This window comes from Amphiprion ocellaris, chromosome 12, assembly GCF_022539595.1.
Source record: "Amphiprion ocellaris isolate individual 3 ecotype Okinawa chromosome 12, ASM2253959v1, whole genome shotgun sequence".
Lineage (NCBI taxonomy): Eukaryota > Metazoa > Chordata > Actinopteri > Pomacentridae > Amphiprion > Amphiprion ocellaris.
Window position 1 is genome coordinate 35,471,780 of NC_072777.1, and position 22,966 is coordinate 35,494,745.

The 22,966-nt window shown below is 38.1% G+C and overlaps 1 protein-coding gene across 2 annotated transcripts in view; it reads left to right on the forward strand.

Moving 5' to 3' along the window:
* Nucleotides 1-22,966, forward strand: part of fam49a (family with sequence similarity 49 member A) — a 62,448-nt gene that overhangs the window by 22,804 nt on the left and 16,678 nt on the right. For both annotated transcript variants that reach the window (XM_023292822.3, XM_023292821.3), the window contains exon 2: nt 15,479-15,534. The gene's annotated coding sequence lies outside the window, so the exon portion shown is untranslated. The remainder of the gene's footprint in view (nt 1-15,478; nt 15,535-22,966) is intronic.

The following is a 22,966-nucleotide window of genomic DNA, read 5'->3' on the forward strand; positions in this document are numbered from 1 at the left end:
TTATTTCTTTGATTATTAATCTGTTGATTAGATTTTTTGATCAATAGATTAGTTGTTTGGTCTGTTAAATGTCAGAAAATGATGAAAAATGTCCAAAAATATTCATTTAGAGGAGGAAAGAAACCAGAAAATACTCAAATTTAAGAAGCTGAAATCAGATCATTTTCACGTTATTTCTTCAAAACATTACTCAACGTGATAAATTGATTTTAAAAATAGTTGAACATTCAATCACTAATCAGCCTCATAAATGTCCATCCTCATCAATCCACAGCTCCAGAGTTCACTGGGCTGTTATGAATCCCTCATCCTCTCATCAGCTGTTGCCGGGCAGAAAGGAAGAAAGAAGCTCCAGACAAACATGTCCGTTTACTCCAGGGAGGTCTGTCTTCTTCCAGCCCGTTGAACCTCCACTGAGGGTTAGCCCCGGTTTGAACCCTTAGAGGTGTCAGTCCTGATCCAGATGTGTCCAGATGTGTCGCCCCCCCATCCTCTCAGAGTGCAGAAGGGACACTCGCTTTTTACCATCAAAAACACTCTGACTTCATATAAATACGCATAATTTATCTCCGACCTCTAAATGTGGTTGGACCTGGGATTGGTGCTCACTGTTCACTCTGTTGCGTGACCTGGAGCCACGTTGGAAATACGAGTTTTCCAGCAGTGGACGTGATGCTCGTTCATGTAAATAATTGATTTGCAGGTTCAGTCCTGTAAAAATCAACAGCTGTCACGCCATCCAGAACTTCCTGTCGCTGGTTTTATGGAAGATGGATAATGGAGTCGCATTGATTTGGCTCTGAGCGACCATAGAGTGAGGTCGTTTTTCAACTGGTTTGGTTTTTCTCATTTTGTTTCTTGTTGCTTTGGTCATTTTTTGGGCTCATTTTTGTTTTTGTCCGGTTTTGTGTCGTGTTTTGGTCCTTTTGTGTCTCCTTTGTGTTGTTTTGTGTCTTGTTTTGGTAATTTTTTGTCTTGTTATTCTCATTTCATGTCTTGTTTTGGTCCATTTGTGTTTCATTTGTGTTGTTTTGTGTCTCATTTTGGTCATTTTTTTGCATATTTGGCACATTTTGTCTCGTTAAGGTCACTTTCCGTCTCCTTTTTGTTGTTTTGTGTCTCATTTTTTTGGTCTTGTTTTAGTCATCTTTTGGTCTTGTTTTTGTTTTTGTCCAGTTTTGTGTTGTTTTGGTCCTTTTGTGTTGTTTTGTGTCTTGTTTTCATCTTTTTTGGCTTGCTATTCTCATTTTGTGTCTTGTTTTGGTCCATTTGTGTTTCATTTGTGTTGTTTCATGTTGTTTTGTGTCTCATTTGTGTTGTTTCATGTTGTTTTGTGGCTCGTTTGTTGTCGTTTTTTTGTCACTTCGTGGTCAGTTTTGACATTTAGTAAACTTTACATCCATTGTACACATCTTTCATTGTGGCGTTCATATTTTATTTTCATCTTTTTTTATTTCACTTAAACTTCAGCGAGCACCTGTCACATGCAGGTATCTAATTTCAGTCCCTCCAGGATTTCGTGGGCGTTTCTCCAGATTTTTGCATCCTAAAATGCCTGAATTTGCGGCATCTTTTCTTACAGAAACGCCTAGCTTGTAGCAGTGGTAAAAATGTAAATATTGTTGAAAAACATCTATGGATGAATATCTATGAATATTTTACTGCAATGTTGTATGTAGAACTACTATTTACCTAGTATTGGCAACACCTTGGAACAGTTTAAAAAATATTAAACATGCTGATTCCAGTTTATTTTTTGTTCTACTGCAGAAAAGACATTTCTGCTGTTTACAGCCATTTCTGTGCTGTTTCTATACAGCTTCAGGACTTTGTGTTGTAACGTCCTAAAACTGCTTGGGTTCAGAGCGTTAAGGAAACAATAGGTTTGGAGTGAAAGTGGGTCATGGCCTGTTTCTCCCTCAGGGCAAGAAAATGAGGAAAGACTCCAGTTCAGTACTATGCTTCTCTATTTACACTCTCTTCACTGTAGAAGTCCAGAGCTGTTATTGTGTGCTTACCGTTGTATTTCCAGTGTGATCTGACAGTTTCGTGTGTTTTCTTGGAGGAGTCGACTCATTGGGACAGTTGTGCTGTTGATAAATGCTCTCTGACTGGCTTTATCTCTCCGTTCATCAGTCTGTCATCTCGACGAAAGTGAAAGTACACCGAGGATTACTTTACTTTATTTCTGTTTGTTTGTTTTCCACTAAATGTTGTGAAAGTTTTGAAAATGCGTTTCTATTTATGACTTATTCAGCTCTTGTAACTGCTGTAAATCTCTGCCAAAAGCTAAACAGGTGAGTCATCTCAAGTAGTGAATAGCAGCTAATTTTAAAATGTATTAAACACACGCTTGGCAGCAGGTATATTCTGAGTACAAAAACGCTTTTATCTCTTAGTATTAGATGTGCTTACATACTGTAGTTTTTGCTCCGTCGGTGCTTCAGACTGTTGTTAGATAAATTTGTCTTAGATTCCAAGTGTTTGCTGATTTATTGAGTGTTTTTGAGGCTGATAAGAGAGCCAGATAAGAGGTCCTCATGAATGTTCTCTGTTCTGGTCCATTTAATCCAGAGAGCTGTTGGGTTTGTTGTCTTTTGTTTTCTTATGTAAACTTTGTCTCTCGACGGTTGGAATAGGACAGTCAGGTGTTCTAAATCCTTCCGTTAATGCCCCTAAAACAGATTTCTACTTCTCTGTTTGTCGTTAACAGCAGTTGCCTGTTTCCACGTTTATGAGATAAGATCAGCTGGATTTAAAAAACAGGTTTTGAGCTGCATCCATTGAGAAACATTTTCAGTTTTGCTCCACTTTCTGTAGTCACAGTTAGCTTCCTTCAGCAGCATGGAGGCACCAGCAGAATAATGAAGCTCTTTCCTCTGGTTTTTAGTTTGTTTGCGTGCACATTTTTCTTTCTCGTGCATTTCTGTGACGTCCCTCAGGATAACTCCTGTCATGTTGTTTTCATCCTCATTGCACTCCTACCGTCTGTCACTCTGCCTTTCCACGCTGTAGATTCAGCATCCTTCTTCCTTCAACCAGAAGTGACAGCAGCTCTTATCGCACACCTTCCCATTTTCTGAACAGTAAACCATGAAGTGTGTATGTATCTGTCCCCTCCAGGGTTCCAGCCTTTTATACTCGCGTGCTTCCCCTGTTTTAACGGATGTCTCTGTTGTCACCGCGGAAACAGATAGCAGGTAAACGAGGCCTTGGAGGCAGCAGCGTGGTCGTCCACACAAAGAGACTTTTACTATCTCCGTACGAGTGTGTTTTATATCATCGTGGAGGCAGGTGTCATCTCTGACGTGGAGTTAACCTAACGGTCAACGGATCGGACACAATGATGATTTTAGTTTTTCTTTCCCTGCGTTACTCTTTCCAGACGACTAGAATCAATCTTCATCAGTAACTGACTTCATGGTGTTTTTAAACTAAAACTCTAGTTTGATGCACAAGTTAATTCAATAAAAACAGACGAGGCACAAGACATTTTCCCAAATAATTTTTCTTACAATATTACAGAATTAAAATCTCTCTACAGTAGTCGATTAAACACCTATAAACATATCTCTGTGCATCAAAATGACATATTTATACATTTTTTCCCCCCATGAAAATAATCATTTCGTGCCTTAAAATGGTTTGAATATGACTCTAATCCAGTGGTTTCCAACATGAGGCCCGTGGGCCAAAATCGGTCCTCCAGAGGGTCCAATCCGGCCCTCAAAGTGTAAAAATTCCAGAGAAGACATTAACTGCAGATTGTAAATTAGTAAAACTATAAATTTAAAATCATTTCTAGACCATGACAAGTTGTTTTGATCAGAAAATAAAATACTAGATTCTTCATTGTTCTTTTGTGTCTCATTTTTGTAATATTTTGTCTTGTTTTTGTTGTTTTTTTTGTCAAATTTTTGTCATTTTGTGTTTCCTTTTTGTCTTGTTTGTGTTTTGTCTTATTTGTGTCATTTTGTGTTTTGCTTTAGCCGTTGTTTTGTGCGCCGTTTTGTGTCGTTTTGTCATTTTTTTGTGTCATTTTTGTAATTTTTTGTCTCATTTTAGCCATTTTGTGTCTTATTTTTGGAATATTTTGTCTTGTTTTTTCTTTTTGTTTTTTGTCTGACTTGTCGTTTCTCTCATGTTTTTGTCGTTTTGTTTTTCATTTTTGTTTGTCTATTTTTTTGTCACTTAACTTTTTTGTAAAATTTTTTGTCTCTTGTTTCGTGTCATTTGTTGCATTTTTTGTCATTTTGTGTTTCATTTTTGTAATATTTTGTCATGTTTTTGTTGGTTTTTGTCTTTTTTTAATCTGAATCTGAATAAAGTAAAATCCTCTCTGGTTCAGTTCCAGATGACTAAATGTTGTGTTCCTTTGTAGACACTCTGTGATCTGGAAGTTGTAATGTGGAAATGATAAACTGAGGCTAAATGCTGTTGAAATTTAACTTATTTTTCTGAAGAAATTTCAGGTTGTTTATAATGTTTTGTAAAAAAAGATAATTACGGTGTGTCTTCCAGCATATTAAAAACACCGTATGGACACGTTAACATTAGATGGGGCCTTTAAAGAAGATAGCTAACTTCAACACAAGAATCAGCAAGCAGATGAAAATATTTAATCTTAATGTAATGGTAATATCCTCAACAAGCACGAGAGAGCCCGCTGAACCTCTACCTTTCCCTGTCACAGAAACAGTTTAGCTTTTTACAGGAATATACTTAGAAAACAGAGGTATTTTTTGTGATGTTCCATGTTTTCCTGCAGGGCAAAGAACAGCTTAGAGTGGGTGAAAAGAGACTTGATATGCAAAGTGATGAAAGCTTGCTCTGTTTTGTCAGAACAAATGAGTAGTATGATCCACTGGGAGACAGAAGTGATGCGTATTCGCTGAGTTTTCTACTTTTTTCTAATTGCTTGTTGCCTGAGACGCATTTATTTGACATTTTCACAAAACAGAAATGTCTAATTAAGTTTTTAACCTAGCAGATTTTTTGGGTATTAAATCAACATTACTACAGTTGTATTGTTTACCATTGGACATGATGGATCCCTATTATTATTATTATTATGCGTATTATTCCTCTGGGGTAACTGGAAAATTCCATCCCAGCTCTCTATTGATATTTCCTGAAAAACATGTTTATCCGATGAACCGACTAGTTGTCTAACTGGCTAAGTTTTTAATCTAGAACTCTGCGTGCTGGCTGATTTTTGGGCTTCCTGGTTAATTGAAATGTTCGGTTTCATTGTGTGGATAAGTTGGCTGCCTGCCGACATCTGTCTGTCCATCTGTCTGGCTCCCTGGCTGGGAAAAAAAATAAAACAGGGAAAGTCCTGCTTATTTCTGCTGAAAACAGAAGCAGAGAAGCGAAAACGAGAAGGAGAGAGAGTGAAAGAAGATGAAGTGTAGCGAAAGAGGGAAGCTGGATGTGTAATGAGTCAGTAGGTATGATTCTGAAGTGTCTGTCTCGTCCACATGGTGTTTTGGCAAGCGTGAGTCTAAGAGGTCCAGAAGGGATGATGAAGTGTGTACATGTGTGTGTGCTGTAGACTTAGCGTGATGTGAGGTGAAGTCCACTCGTGTCAAACCACAGGGAGCCGCCACACTCTGCCCTTAAAAGGAGAGCCTCTCTGTGGGCATCCATCCATCCGTTCATCCGTCCGTCCAACCGGAGGATGTTTTCCTCACTCTGCTGCCGTGGAGCTTCCACAGAGGATGGATGCGGGAACGCAGACGGCCAGCAGTTTTCTGTTACAGATGGTGTCTGTGTGTGTTCGTACTGAGCTTCAGCAAAAACTGACGGACAAAATCAATCATCAGTTATTTGTTTTTTTTAGCCATGTTTAGCTGGGAATGGAAAATCAATGATCGCTATGACTATTTTAGCATGCTGCAGTTAAACAAGAAAAGCACTCAGAGAAAGTAGTCCTCCTCCAAGGCTGCTCCGTACTCTTCCAAGGCTGCTCCGTACTCTTCCAAGGCTGCTCCGTACTCCGCCAAGGCTGCTCCGTAGTCTGCCAAGGCTGCTCCGTACTCTTCCAAGGCTGCTCCGTACTCCACCAAGGCTGCTTCGTACTTCGCCAAGGCTGCTCCGTAGTCTGCCAAGGCTGCTCCGTACTCTTCCAAGGCTGCTCCGTACTCCTCCAAGGCTGCTCCGTACTCCACCAAGGCTGCTCCGTAGTCCGCCAAGGCTGCTCTGTACTCCTCCAAGGCTGCTCAGTCTTTGTATCATTTCTGGCGGATGAAATTTTTAAGAAAAAATGACCTTGCGCTGAGCACAGCCGTGTGTTATGCATTTATGTATGGATAACGAATTGCGTGTAAATTACTCTTATAAAGGTCTGTTGATCAGTTCATTGCTTTTTGCAAGCCTTGTTTTGCTAGTGTCAAGTCTGACTTACTGACGCTTGGCAGCCATAATGAAGTTAGCGAATGTAGCATACTTCAATGTGGTGGCAAATGTAAACAAAGCCACAACTCTATTGATATTTCCTGAAAAACATGTTTATCCGATGAACCGACTAGTTGTCTAACTGGCTAAGTTTTTAATCTAGAACTCTGCGTGCTGGCTGATTTTTGGGCTTCCTGGTTAATTGAAATGTTCGGTTTCATTGTGTGGATAAGTTGGCTGCCTGCCGACATCTGTCTGTCCATCTGTCTGGCTCCCTGGCTGGGAAAAAAAATAAAACAGGGAAAGTCCTGCTTATTTCTGCTGAAAACAGAAGCAGAGAAGCGAAAACGAGAAGGAGAGAGAGTGAAAGAAGATGAAGTGTAGCGAAAGAGGGAAGCTGGATGTGTAATGAGTCAGTAGGTATGATTCTGAAGTGTCTGTCTCGTCCACATGGTGTTTTGGCAAGCGTGAGTCTAAGAGGTCCAGAAGGGATGATGAAGTGTGTACATGTGTGTGTGCTGTAGACTTAGCGTGATGTGAGGTGAAGTCCACTCGTGTCAAACCACAGGGAGCCGCCACACTCTGCCCTTAAAAGGAGAGCCTCTCTGTGGGCATCCATCCATCCGTTCATCCGTCCGTCCAACCGGAGGATGTTTTCCTCACTCTGCTGCCGTGGAGCTTCCACAGAGGATGGATGCGGGAACGCAGACGGCCAGCAGTTTTCTGTTACAGATGGTGTCTGTGTGTGTTCGTACTGAGCTTCAGCAAAAACTGACGGACAAAATCAATCATCAGTTATTTGTTTTTTTTAGCCATGTTTAGCTGGGAATGGAAAATCAATGATCGCTATGACTATTTTAGCATGCTGCAGTTAAACAAGAAAAGCACTCAGAGAAAGTAGTCCTCCTCCAAGGCTGCTCCGTACTCTTCCAAGGCTGCTCCGTACTCTTCCAAGGCTGCTCCGTACTCCGCCAAGGCTGCTCCGTAGTCTGCCAAGGCTGCTCCGTACTCTTCCAAGGCTGCTCCGTACTCCACCAAGGCTGCTTCGTACTTCGCCAAGGCTGCTCCGTAGTCTGCCAAGGCTGCTCCGTACTCTTCCAAGGCTGCTCCGTACTCCTCCAAGGCTGCTCCGTACTCCACCAAGGCTGCTCCGTAGTCCGCCAAGGCTGCTCTGTACTCCTCCAAGGCTGCTCAGTCTTTGTATCATTTCTGGCGGATGAAATTTTTAAGAAAAAATGACCTTGCGCTGAGCACAGCCGTGTGTTATGCATTTATGTATGGATAACGAATTGCGTGTAAATTACTCTTATAAAGGTCTGTTGATCAGTTCATTGCTTTTTGCAAGCCTTGTTTTGCTAGTGTCAAGTCTGACTTACTGACGCTTGGCAGCCATAATGAAGTTAGCGAATGTAGCATACTTCAATGTGGTGGCAAATGTAAACAAAGCCACAACAACTGTACATACACTGAAGATGAGGGCCGGAACATTATTGTTGAAGAAACACTTCTGGGAGATCATGAAGAATCTACTCAAACACCTGATTCACGTAAGCTGCTCTTTGATCTCCAAAAACTGTCAGAAAAAGAATTAAAGTTACAGCTACATATTGTCACCTTGTCGGATTACTGGAGAAAGTGCATGATCCCAAGAGGACTTAGGCTAAACAAATTCCCGACATTTGGACATGACAATGAAGAGTTTAAGACTAAATGGGAGGCAATTCTCAACAAATGCTCCCTGGACTTGATTCTTTTGTTGATTGAAGAAGCAAGAAAAGAAAAGACCATCATACAGACACAGATCGATGAAAAAAGAGCTGAATTAATTCAAGCTGAAACAGAAGAAAACAGATCTACAATTGAGAAAAAACTACAAGATGATGTGGACAAGTTATCTTCAAAATTAAAACAAGTCAAGATTTCGAAATTTAAGCGTGATCTGGAGGACTATAGCAATGGCACAGTCTATACCTGGGGAAAGAAAACTAAAAGAAGGAGAACTGTGTCTTTCAACATTCCAAGCACCGATGAAGAGGAGGACGATGAAAGATCTACAGGTGGTATTCAAGATCGTCGCCCTGTTGGGATGTCTCAGAAGGTTTTTTTAGACATACACAAGTCATACAGAAAAAGAAGAGGAAAACCCGAAGGAGCAGGAGGGGGAGAGGGAAGATCCTTTCAACGCCCAGCCACCAGGAGCCAGTCACAGAATCGCCTGTGATCAACATCTCTGATGTCCCTCTCTCAAGTGACTGCATATCTGTTCTAAGTAAGGGCCTCACATTTTCTCCCATTTACTCTGGTAGAGAATTTGACACTAAAGTTGATCTCTTTCGATTTTATAGGAGTCTACATTTAAAACTGTGGTATTATCAGAATCCCCAGAATACAGTGTCTTACTCCACAAACTATGAAAATGGTTCTGTTAGAGACTACTCGCCCTTTCGACCCAAATCAACCTTTATACCTTGTGTAAATAACCCAACATTATCCACTTTCACAAAAAAAGTATCCTATGAGGTTGAGAAAATATTTCAGGGTCCCAGGGAAATAAAACGATACAACTTGACAAAAAATGAACATGATGCACTTGATTGGATATCAAAAAGAACTGATGTAATCATAAAAAGTGCAGACAAGGGTGGTGCCGTTTGTGTATGGAGCAAAGATAAATATGTGACAGAAGCGTTACGTCAGCTAAATGATGAAGAGTGTTATTCAAGACTATCTGTAAATCCTATAGACAATGTGAAGAAAGAACTTTTAGAATTGCTTGATGTGGCCAAAAGTCAAAATTGGATCTCAAATAAAGAGTATGATTTCTTGATTCGTGACAAACCACGGTTTCCCTGTTTTTACATGTTACCAAAGGTTCATAAAAACTTGATGAATCCACCAGGGCGCCCAATAATAAGTGGGAATGATTCTGTCACAGAGCCTGCCTCCAAGTTTGTTGACTATTTTATAAAACCTTATGTTCTCAAATTACCATCTTATCTTCAAGATAGTACTCAAGTACTCCAAAAGATATCACAAATGGGAAATATTGGCTCTTGTTTAATGGCTACTATGGATTTTGAATCTCTATTTAGTAATATAGTTCACAAAGAAGGATTAGCTGCCCTCAGACACTATCTGGGCAATAGAGACTCTGACCAAATGCCCCCCACAGACTTCCTAATACAACTAACGGAGTGGACTCTAAGGAACAATATATTTTTGTTTGAAGATAAACTATACAAACAAGAAAAAGGTACGGCCATGGGTGCTTGTTTTGCGCCGAACTATGCAAATCTATTTTTAGGCCTTTGGGAAGAAATGTATATCTTCTCTGATCACAATCCATTTAAGGATAATATTATTTTCTGGGGCAGATATATTGATGATGTCATCCTTTTCTTTTCAGGTTCAGAAAAAGAACTGAAGGACTTCCACCTCTATGTGAATGGTCTCAATGTTAACCTGAAATTAGATCTCAAGTATGATCTGAACTGTATACATTTTCTTGATTTGAATATTACAAAAGATGACCAAGGCAGCATTCATACGTCTATTTTCCGGAAACCAACAGATCGCAATACAGTGCTACATGCGGAGAGTTTCCATCCTCCTTGGTTAATTGACAATATTCCTAAAGGACAAATACAACGACTCAGACGTATATGTGACTCTGACCAGGATTTTATCAAGCAATCAAGGGACATGCAGGCACGCTTTGTTCAGAGAAGGTATCCACAGAAGCTGCTGTCTCAAGCTCACACTAGAGCGTTGTCTTTGAAGAGGACTGAACTGCTCACTCCCAAACCTAAAAATGTCCAAGCACAAAAGCCGTTTTTTGTTACACGTTACAGTAAGGAGGCTATCTTGGTCAAAAAGGTTATACAAAAAAATTGGGATATTATTGTGAGTGATCCTCTTTTAAGACAGGTGTTCCCTGAGCCCCCAGGAGTAAGTTTCCGAAGAGCTCCTACAATCAAGGACAGATTAGTTAGGAGCTATCTTCCTTCATCTAAACCCACTACATGGCTTTCCCGTCCAAAAGGGAACTTTCCTTGTGGCCACTGTAGGTATTGTGATAACTTGATAAAAACTAATACTTTTATAGATATTGGTAAGAGCAGAACTTATTTCATTAACTCTTTTGTCAACTGTCAAACAACCCATGTAGTGTACCGCCTCCAATGCCCATGTGGATGTTTTTATGTGGGGCTTACTAAAAGAAGGTTGAGGGATAGGGTGGCTGAACACTGCTATGCCATTCGCTCAAAAAACCAAAACTACCCCATGGCAAGACACTATATGGATATACATGACTGTAATGACTCTACTCTAAAAGTGTTGGCACTTGAAGTTATCACTATGGATGCAAGGGGCGGTGACAAAGTCCTCCGCCTTAGGCAGAGGGAAGCTTACTGGATACATGAACTCAGTGCCACAGTGTACCCTGGCCTCAATGAAGATTTTGACCTTTCTTGTTTTTTGTAAAACCTTGAGTTTTTCTGTTAAATTTGTATTCTCTTGTAAACTCCTGCTCTCTGTGCCCATTGTCTACATCTAGAGCTTGACAAAGGTATTACATCAGACCTGTCAGTCATGTGACTGCACACCTGGAGACATTGACTATAATTAGGTGCTCTCTTTGTCTGTGAGTATTCACATCCTGATGAAGGCGTAAGCCGACACGCGTTGGTGTGCTTTTTAATGTTCCTGGCCCTCCATTAAAAATCCTCATATTTGCAAACGATGAGTGCCTGGATCTTCTCTTTTGTGGACTATTACTATTGCCGTTTCCCATGAGCACCTTCGTATTGCAGGATACCAGAAGCTCCCTGTTATTTCTTTTCAACTGTACATACAGTATTTATCCGCTCCACTCACCAACTAGTTCCACGTAACCAGTTCTGACGAAACGCCGTAAGTCGAGGACGCCGTAAACCGAGGACTTCTTGTATCAGTAAATTGTAGTGTCGGCTGACAAGCAGATTTTCAGGCAGTGAGGAGTTGGTCAGGTGTTAAGTCTTCTTTTGATTTAAACCCAAAGGAGCTCTTTCCACATCTATTTTATGAGGCAGGAGAGGGACGAGCATATACTTAAAGGTTGATCAGACTAAGATGCATCTATTGGTGCAGCCTTTCTGTTTTATATTATTTATATTAGTATTTGCCTGATGAAGGTCTAGCAGCGTTTAGATAGTGTGCATCAGCCTGTTTAGACCTTCTGGAAGTCTTATTTTGATGCAAAGATTTATACATGAGCAGGAATGTAGTACAACCTGCAAGTGAAAGCAGTGCAATAACACAAGTTTGTCGATAAAATTAATATTGTAGTTAACTTTAAATTTGGAGTATTTTGACAGCATTCACGTGTTTCACTCCATCTACTGGAACCAATTTCTGCTGCCTCAGTATGATTTTTATTAAAGTTTTTCTAATTATTAATATATAAAAGTTGATTTATTCTATTCCACAGAAGGTTTGTTCGGTTCAAGCTGTTCCCATTTGAAGGCTGCAGTGTTTTAAGTTGTGTCTCTGAAAGAATGTGTCACCTTGCAAAACCTGCTGATCTAGAAGGATGGAAACGTAACGTGACTGTGTAGAGTCATAATAAGAGCTCTTCTCCTGCAGGAGCTCGTTATCATTCAGCATTCCTTCCTGGTGCTAAAGTCTAAACATACATTCTCTCTGCTGCAATGGATGGTAATGAAGAAAGTAGTTCTAAATTATGGAGAGCAATCAGCTGCAGCAGTACAGTTTCTGTTCTGCATTGTGGATGGTTACAGCACCTTAGTGTGGCTTCAAATGTTTTAGTTTCCAGGTCCTACATGTGGCGGTTCATTAAAATCTCTAAATACAGACATACAGGAAGGAGACAGTCCTCTCTATATTTGTGTGCAAATAACTATAGCTTTGATTAATAATTTATAAATGTAATATTACTTAGAAATAGTGAGTAGCTATCTGTTTCAGATCCACATTTCCACTGTATGTTCTACAGCATGAGTAATCTTTCCTGAGGTATTCTCATTGTGTAGCCTGACACGTCTGCAGGAAGCCTCCTGGAAAAGCATCCATTAGAGCTGTCAGTTTTTAAATCTGAATTTGAACCTTCATTTAAACATGGAACAAAAAATGAGTATATCAACTGTGGTGGCCTTTTTCAGTTTAGGGTTTACTATCTGTCAGCAGAGCAGAGAACTTGGAGTGTTTTTCAGCAGAGAATGCTCTAAAACCTCATTCTTCATTGGCTTAACCCAGGGGTGTCCAACATGCGGCCCGCAGGCCAAAAGCGGTCCTCCAGAGGGTCCAATCCGGCCCTCAAAGTGTAAAAATCCAGAGAAGACATTAACTGCAGATTGGAAATTAGTAAATCTATAAATTTAAAATCATTTCTAGACCATGACAAGTTGTTTTGATCAGAAAATAAAATACTAGATTCTTCATTGTTCTTTTGTCGTTTTTGTGTCTAATTTTTGTAATATTTTGTTTCGGTTTTTTGTTGGTTTTTATCTGACTTCTGTCGTTTGTGTCATGTTTTTGTCATTTTAGATTTCCTTTTTGCCTCGGTTGTGTTTTTTGTCTTATTTTTGTCATTTTGCTTGATTTGTTGTTTTGTATATCATTTGTGTTGTTTTGTGTTTTTTGTCTCACTTGTGTTCTTTGTCCATTTTTTTTGTCGCTTTAGAACTTTTTTGTCTTTTTTTGTCTCTTTTTTGTCTTTTTTTTTTGCTTTTGTTTTGCGTCTCTTTTTGTAATATTTTGTCATGTTTTTGTTGTTTTTTGTCTTTTTTAAAAGTAAAATACTATATCATTCAGTTCCAGATGACTAAATGTTGTGTTCCTTTGTAGACACTCTGTGATCTGGAAGTTGTAATGTGGAAATTATAAACTGAGGCTGAATGTTGTTGAACTTGAACTTATTTTTCTGAAGAAATTTCAGGTTGTTTATAATGTTTTGTAAAAAGATAATTCCTTAAATGTGAACTTTTTTGCACTAAACCAAAGGAACCATTAGGAGTTGTGGTTATTTATAGGTTATTATGCTGTGGTTTTACTGGTCACTGGAGATCAGACCGGACTGAATGTGGAACCTGGACTAGAATGAGTTTGACATCCCAGGTTTAACCCATTGCACACCTTATTGACCCCTCAGTAAACGGAGCTAACAGAGAACACCTGCAAGCAAAGCCATGCTGATTGGAACACAGAAGCAATGTGTGGAAGTGCTTGTAGTTACCATACCGATGATAAATCCAGTGTCAGTCTGCTGATAAACTCCAGCCTGTGAGAAAGCGACAGCCCTGACATGCGCTAACAAACGTGCAGAATAAACTTGACCACGTTAACATGACAGCAAAGTGCTGAACGTTATTCGTACATCTTGTTATGGAAATCCTCCCACACATAAACATTGCTGTGATAAATGTACACTTGTTCAATCTGCACACATTATCTCTATCTCTAAACATCTTCAGACTGAGGCGATAGGGCTGCAAATACAGATTTTTTTTTTCAATATTTCTACATTTTGCCCTTAAAAAGTGTCAGAAAATGTCCTTTTTTAAACGGTTAACCATTTCAACCCAACGGTATGAAAACAGGAATCCTTTGTTACACAAGAAAGAAAACTGCAGGCATAAAATGTTTGCTTAAACGTAGGGCTGCATGAATGATAGTCAAGTTAGTTTTTTATCAGATCTTCGCAAGAGCACAAAACCACTGACGGCTTTCTCTACATAACTTACCTTCAAATGTCTGATGTGGTTTGTGTTTGTTTTGGAATTTTCTTGGAACACATCTGACACGTGTGAATCTATTGTCTGTCTGATCTCCCTGTTGAAGACATTTTAGCTGCACATCCTGAAATAGTTTTGTGCATTTTGCGTCTGTTCCTTTTAAAGAGACCACTGATCAAACTACTTAGAACGATTATCTATTGTTAACAGTTAGAGGCAGATGGATTGGAGAAACCAATGGATTGCGGCCATTAGAAAAACAGAAAGCCCAAATTCACAACAAAGTAGAATATTTAGAATTCTGTAAAATATTTTCTCACTTCACCGTTTAAAAGATTGTTGAGCATCAGACCCTCCTGTTTGCTTCTGGATCAATATATAACTGTAGGAGTTTTTGTATCATAGTTGACGTTTTTGCTGTTTCCAGGCCTAAAACCAAACATCACATGGCATTTTAGACAAAGATTCTTCTAAATATTATATATAAAACTGAGTAAAATTGAAATTGTTTAGCTCATTAGAAGGTGGTTGGTATTAAATTCAGACGGTTATTTAGTTGACATTTTAGTGATATCCAGTCATTTTTTATTAATAAGTGATTGTTTCCATAATAAATAATTATGGAATTTGTAAAGACGTGATCATAATGAACGTAAAAAACATCAGTTTTATTACATTTAATAAAAATGTATGCAGATATATCCCATGGACTTCAAAAGGCCCTCAGTTATAGATTGACCCAGACAATTTTCTTGTCGTTTTTAACAAGTTTTATGTCAGCTTGGATCTTTTCTCGTCATTTTGGATCATTTTTGTGTCTTTGGGATAATTTCTGAGTCATTTAGGACTAATTTTTTGTCATTCTGGACGAATCTTCTGTAATTATGGATCATTTTCAAGTCATTTTGGACAATTCTCTTTTTTTCCAATTATGTACTGACCATTTTTTTCCTTCAGCTGGATAATATATGCCACATTGTGTATTCACTACCCTAATTTCCAACAGTGCCGTCTATTTTTTAATTTATTTCCTGCTCTCATTCTCATATCCCAGTGACCATCAGCAGATACTTAATACTCCAGTAAACATGCAGCAGACAGAGGCTTAATCAGCTTTTTCCTGATATGACAGACGACAGTGTGGATTTCAGTGCTGAATAATTCAGTGGAGTGTTTTGTGTCGTATTTGTTTGTTGAATGCTTGGATGTTGAAAGTTGATCTCCTAACAAGCAGATGTGCGACACGTATGTGAGGACAGACACGCAAATCGTTATTCTCTCCTGTGTTTTTCTTTTCTGTTCAGTCTGTATGGATTTTAACACACCTTCCTTCTGTTCCCTTGTTTCAGAGACATAAAGAAAGCGGATGATATAAGCAGCAACCCGAGGGCCTCCACCAGAGAAGGTACATCACACACAGCAGGAGAACATTTTTCAGGCTTGTACAGTCACGTTTGAGCAAATCCAAACTCTGAGCTGCCACTGAGGTGCATCCGCCCAGCAACAATACTGAGATCTGGATGATTAGAGCTGGGATTAGGCTGCACTTGTTGTACTAAGCCCCAAACTTTTCCCTTTGAAAGCCGTCAAATTGTTTGTCCTCTAGGCTGTTAAAGAGGGTTTTCATGGGATCTGGGTTCCCAAACTTTCTATCTCTTGTCAGATTATCAAAAGATATTCACTTCACTTACAAAATACCTTACTAAAATCCAGCGAAATTCACTGGATTTCGCTTGATTTTTATTTATTTTTTTGTGAATGTTCTGAAAGAAAATATTAGAAGTTTTACGGATATATATGGAATCACTTTAGATATTTTTAGGATTTTTTTGCAAAGTTTTTACTAATTTTTAAAAATATTTATATATAAGAAATTTCTTGCCATTTTTTTTCAAATAAAACTTTTAAGGGAAACTTTTAAGTAATTATTTGAATTTTCTTCCTGAAGGTTTTGCAAATTTTCAGAAATTTGGGGAATTTTTTTTGCTGAATTTTTGGATTTTTTTTTCAGACAAGGGAACAAAATTTTTTGGTACCCGTAAATGAAGGTAACAGGAGGGTTAAAAGGTGATTTACTAACTTATTTCCAGTCCTCACATACTGGAGTTTTTCCTCATTTGTTCTCCAGAAAATGAAAGAAAGTGAAAGCGAGATAACTTCGCACAATCTCCTGTTACAAACCAAAAACTTATTTTTATTTTTGTTGCTGCAAATGGAGCTTCTTATTTTCCTTATTTATCTCCTTATTTTAAATGTAGCTCCCAAAGAGTCGGTTTTCAGGGACCTAAAACATGTCAAATAAATAAAAAACGTGTCAAGTAATTCCCAGGTTTGTGTGAACACAACTTCATTTCTTTTAACTGAGAATTTCTAGCAGTTACAAAAGTCTACAGCGCAGCTTTAATCGTACCACTTAATGAGAAGTGGTTGAAATAAATCTAGTTTCTCTGCATTTGATCGTTTGTGTGAGTTAAGCGTTGAAACCACAAACAACCTGATAGTCCAAATTAAAGGCAGATCTTACATTATGTTGGAATACAGTATGGCAAACTACAGCCACCATTAGCTGATCAGCAGTAGTTGGAGACTCCCAGACAGGAGAGGAGGCAGCAGTGTGAGTCGAGAGCTCGTTTTGGTGCTTTAAGTGCATAGAATTAGCTTTAATTATAAAGCAGTCGGAATGTTTCAGCGGAGGTTGAAGGTAGATGGTGAGCTACGTGGGGAGTTTCAGTCGCATTATGTCACTGGAAAACAACTTATGGGGCCACAGAAATGTAACGTAAAGGTACGTTCATGGTTCAAAAAAAAGTAGTTATCGGAATTTTTGTTCACAGGGGTTTCTCCTCAATGACTTCAGCTTCTTTAGTATTTTCTTTTCTGCTTTTGTAATATACATTTCTTATAAATGGAAATACCCTTTTGTCCCATACGTTTACTTCTTCGTTTGTAGCTCCACCCACAGCACGTTCTTCACTGGAATATCCTTTGATACGGCGTACTGTAAAGCTATAAATTATATTCCCCTTTAGTTTAACCAACGTGTGCTGATGGTAAACACTAGGGGAAAGAGGAAAGTCAAAGTTTCCACACTTTCGGTCCAGACTGTATAGATATATGCCTGTGAAAGAGGAACTGAGCAGACGAGAAAATTCCCTGAGTATTTTTTCCTTCCCTGTCTGGTATTCAGGCTGAAGAGTAAAGAGGGGAATGTCTCAGAACAGAAAGCGTTTAAAGGTTCTGTTGAGCTCAGTAGATAGGCGTTCCACATGCGTTTATCTCGTCACAGATTGGTTGATTGTACCGTCCAAACTATTGAAAGACTTCCACTGAATTACACAGGATTGCACTACATAAGCACCAAATTAGGTTGTTTCCCTTTTGCTGACTCACTGCTGCAGTTGAAAGTGATAAATTTGATTCTCAGAGTCTCGTGACGTAGACTTCAGGCATTCAGAGGACACCATGAGAATCTTTTTCCCACTGCATATGATGACGAAACCTGTGAGTAGGACGAGAGTTTGAGAAAATGTGACACCACATCCTCTAAAGCAGAGCTGTTTGCATTGGTAATGGAAAGATGCACCTGATGAACTGTGAACCTGCAGCAAATATTACCAAGACACGCCCTTCAAACACAGCCTGCCATTAATGAAGATAAATCTGCATGTTGTCTCTAAATTGACTAAAGTAGACTCTATCTGCTTGCCTCATTAGCCTAAATGTTCCGAATAGCCATAAAAAGCTAATATTTGCAACATATTAAATAATTTTCTCTGTTATTCTATGCAGAAGGTCCTCAACATACGTCAGAGTTTCGTTCCTATGTTGATGTAGGTCGGAACTCCGGTGAAGTTGCAAACAAAGCCATTCCGTGCATCACGGTATCGATCAGTTCTTCATAAAAGTCATGAATACCACCGACTTTCATGCATGTATGAATCATTTTACTAGAAGATAACAGAATATTGTAACGACCTGACATTGTAAGTAAAACAGGCCGGACCACTCGATGCCAGCAGGGAGGAAAATAATGCACCTTTTCTTAGGATCACTGCTGACAAGATGCTGAACTGCTGAATGCAACGCAACCTTCCAGACAACAGCTGGTCAGCACAGATATTACAACTCAACTGTGCAGAAATCTGATTAATATGACCAGTATTCTAAGTAAGGTGGACATACCAATCTGCATGCAAATTCCTGTTTCCAACTTTATCCAGTGACAGACAAGTTCAGGTTTTATTCCCTCGTCGAGGTAAACAAACCAGCTCAGGCAGCTTTCTCTTCTATTTCTTGTTTCTTAAGCAATCAAAAGGTGGAAATGAAACAACAGGCAGCCTCCAACTGCGCACAAACTGAAAGTATACTCAGAGGAATGGAAGGAAAACACCAAGAGAGAATTATTTTAGTCTGAGCGAATGCAACCCGTCAGCGGCTTTTGTGAAAATTATGAGTAAAACTGTGCATATATAAAGATCCACAGTCACTTCTCCTCTTGGTCACCCATTTATTTATTTCAGCAAGTCTGACATATAGTCTACAGGGTTGGTTGCTGTTATAACATAAACACTCCAGATGATTTTGTCACTTCTAGTGGGAACATCTCAGTGCATAATATATAATAGATAATGTACAGGTATAACAAAAGCCATGTTTATCTCTATTGAACTGAAACATCAGAAAGTCTGGCTGTAGAGTCCAGGTTGAGTAGTTGGTCTTTCTGCTCTCATCCCACCAAAATCTCATTGGTCAGACCATCATTGATGCTACAAGTGCTACACTGACAGGCTTCCAGGATTAATCTGTTTTACTTTGATTTGTTGCATTGGTTATTTTGTTAGAGGAGACTTCAAACTTCCTTGTTCCATCTCAGACCTGGAGACAGATGTGACAGATGTTCTGTTGTGTTTCTTTGTTCATGAACAGGACCTTTTACATATCAGAATGCAGCTACATTTTCAGGAACGTCTCCTTAGTTGCAGACATTCCTCACAAACTTTTGGACTTGCTAACAATGCTAATATGCACACAAACCGAGCAGTTAAAGCCATAAATCAACTCTCTGGATGCCGTTAGGAGGGATTCTTGTGTAGAAGATTGGAAATTAATGATATCAAACAGGTGTCAGTGTAGGTTAGGTGTATTTTTTAGGTTTTTTGACACACACTTCACTCTGTAAGACCCAAATATAGAAAAAATTAGCAAAAATAAAATATATTTTTTAATAATGTTTTTTGCATATTTTTTGTCTATATTTGGGTTCATTGCTTTATATATATATATATATATATATATATATATATATATATATATATATATATATATATATATATAAATAAAAATAAAAAATATTTATTAAATATACATGTATAAATCAAATATAGAAGATAATTTGCAAAAATAATATATGGATTTTTTAAATATTCTAAATATTTAAATGTGTATATATATATATATATATATATATATATATATATATATATATAATATATATATATATATAAAAAACCCAAATATTAAAAAAAGCCAAAAAAAACTGCAAATAATATATATAGTTTTTTATATAGTTTTTTGCTCATTTTTTTTGCTCCTATAGAAAAAAATTAGAAAAAATGAGCAATAATAACATGTATATTTAAATAATAAAGAATAAAACTGATGCATTTCTGCAGCAGTGGGTTTTCCAGGCTTAAATGAATGCAGATGTCTTGTATAAAAATGCACATTAAATTAAGAACTGCACTAGTTTTTCTGGATTTTATATCGTCACAAGGTCCTTGTAGAGGAAGAACATTCCATTTAGAGACTGATGACAGGTCCTTGGGTTGTTGTTTGTGGTTTTAATGGTCGTCAGGTATCAGTGAGGCTGTTGAGAAACTTTTAGCTGCAGGTTATGGTTTACCTACAAACTAAATCAGACTCCTGCAGCAGCACTGTTCCAACAGGACACCATTACAGTCTGTTAGTGAATGTAAAAGTAAACCAGCGCTGCCCCCTTCTGGTACAGCAGTTTTTATTACAAATTAGATCGTAGAATCGGAGCAGGAGCAGCTGCTATCATCCAGTCTGTTGTTAAATCTGACTTTGTGACGCGTGCAGGATGAGAAATGAATACTGGGATAGCAAAACGACTAGCTGGAGGCTGTGAGAGAAATACAGTGTGATTATCATGTGCACTTTGCAGCACAGTGTCTCTTTTGTTGTCACTTCTTCACTACGACTTAAGTCCAGTTGGATCTCTGTGAGAAAAAATGATATGCTCTCTTAGCTTCTTTTGTACACCATGAATCTGCAGCTATGTGTCCTAAAAAGGCTTCATTTCCTTTGCTTTTCTTTTCTTTTTCTACAGATATCACAGATTTTTTCGACCTGAAATTAATGTGACTTTCTTAGACTTCATCCAGTTTATGTTATTCCCTCTTCCATCCACATGGTCTACTGTGACGTTCCTTTTTTTACCGTATAGGCCACATATTGTGCTCCTGTAAGTCTAAGTCGTGCTGTCATTACAGAGCTGGTGACCTCCCTCCACTATTCTCTGGAAATTACTCGCTGCCTTCTGCCTTTTTCTCTCTCAGCCTCTTTACTGACCAGGAAAACGTACGTAGTCACAGCTGCAGAAGATAAAGAAGTTATCTTCACTGGTTTACAGCAGATAAACATAAAGTTTTATTTCCATGAGATGAAGTGAGATTATTTCAAAAGATATCACTGATTTCAAGACTATCGGAGAGTAAACAGAAAAAAAAAATTGATGTTTACGTAAGTTTTTTTTTTTTTTTTTAAAGTTATTTTTTTTGGCCTTTTCGGCTTTTATTCGAAAGGTGCACTGAGAGAGAGACAGGAAACGGGAGAAAAGTCAGGGGAGGACATGCAGCAAAGGGGTGCTGGCGGGAATCGAACCGGGGCCGCTGCGTTGGGGACCAGCCCCTGTACATGGGTCACCTGCTTAACGCATTGAGCTATACGGGCGCCCTACGTCAGTTTTTAAAACAAAACTACCTAAAAATGTTTGTTTTCAGCATCTTGATTGTGAATTATTTGGTGCTTTCTGAAACTTCCATCACAGTAAATTTAATATTTTGTATTTTGAGGGTAAATCATTTCCTTAGAAAGTCAAAATAAGATAAATTTGACTTGTCATTTTACTTTTTTTCAGATATTCTATAGCAGGGATGTCCACCATGCGGTCCGCTGCCAAAAGTGGTCCTCCAGAGGGTCCAATCCGGCCCTCAAAGTGTAAAAATTCCAGAGAAGACATTAACTGCAGATTGTAAATTAGTAAAACTATACATTTAAAATAATTTCTAGACTGTGACAAGTTGTTTTGATCATAAACTAAAATACTAGATTGTTCATTGTTCTTTTGTCGTTTTGTGTCTCATTTTTGTCATATTTTGTCTTGTTGTTTTTTGTTTGACTTTTGTCGTTTGTCTCATGTTTTTTCATTTCCTTTTTGTCTCGCTTGTTTGTTTTTGCTCTTAATTTTGTCGTTTTGTGTTTCCTTTTTGTCTCGCTCCTGTTTTTTGTCTTATTTTTGTCATTTTGTGTTTTGCTTTATTCGTTGTTTTGTGTGTCGCTTTTGTCATTTTTTGTCTTAAAGTTAAAGTTAGTTAAAGTTAGTTTATTTATATAGCACATTTCAACAACGAGGCGATTCAAAGTGCTTCACAAGGACATTAAAACAGCAGATGAAAACACAATTATAAAAAGAAAGAAAACACATTTATAAAATCATTAAAAAGGTCATTAAAATTTAAGGATGCAGAAGAGTAAAAGAATCAAAAACAGAAGTTGGGAAGCAAGGACATTTTAAAAGTTACACTGCAGAGTTTGTCATAAAATAAGATTTAAAATAACTGTTAGAAGAACTTAGTCAAAAGCAGCTGAGAACAGGTAGGTCTTCAGACTGGACTTAAATGTGCTGAGAGTTTCAGCTGATCTACAGTTTTCTGGGAGTTTGTTCCAAATATACGGAGCATAGAAGCTGAATGCAGCTTCTCTATGTTTGGTTTTCACTCTGGGAACTAATAAAAGACCTGATCCAGATGACCTGAGTGGTCTGGTTGGTATATATTGAGTCAGGAGGTCTCTGATGTATTTTGGTCCTAAACCATTTAAAGCTTTGTAGACCAGCAGCAGGACTTTAAAATCTACCCTCTGGGTGACAGGAAGCCAGTGTAAAGACTTCAGAACTGGAGTGATGTGATCTACTTTCTTGGTCTTAGTGAGGACTCGAGCAGCAGAGTTTTGAATTAGCTGCAGTTGTTTGAGTGTTTTTTTTTAGGTAAACCTGTCTTGTGTCATTTGTCTAATTTTTTTGTTGCTTTATACCTTTGCCGTCAAATTTTTTTGTCCCTTTTTTTTGTTTTGTGTCCTTTGTCTCATTTTGTGACAAAAAGCAACCAAAACAAGAGAAAATATTACAAAAATGAGACACAAAATGACAAAAGAACAATCTAGTATTTCACTTTATGATCAGACAACTTGTCATGGTCTAGAAATTATTTTAAATTTATAGTTTTACTAATGCAGTTAATGTCTTCTCTGGAATTCTCTTTATGCAGACGTTTGTATTCAAGCTCACATCCAAGTGACAGAACCAACTATAATCAACTTCTTTATTCATTTAATTCCCCCAAAAATCAGTCTTTTTGTCCTATTTTCTTCTGTAATTGATGCATTAATAGACGTCAACAGGCAGAGTAACTACATTAAACTGGTCTGAGATAAAGGTGAAAATGAAAATCTTTCAAATATAACGAGTAGTTGTCAACTATTAAAGTAACTAATTTGAGTCGTAGTTTTGAGTCATTTTTAAAGGGAAAAAAGTCAAG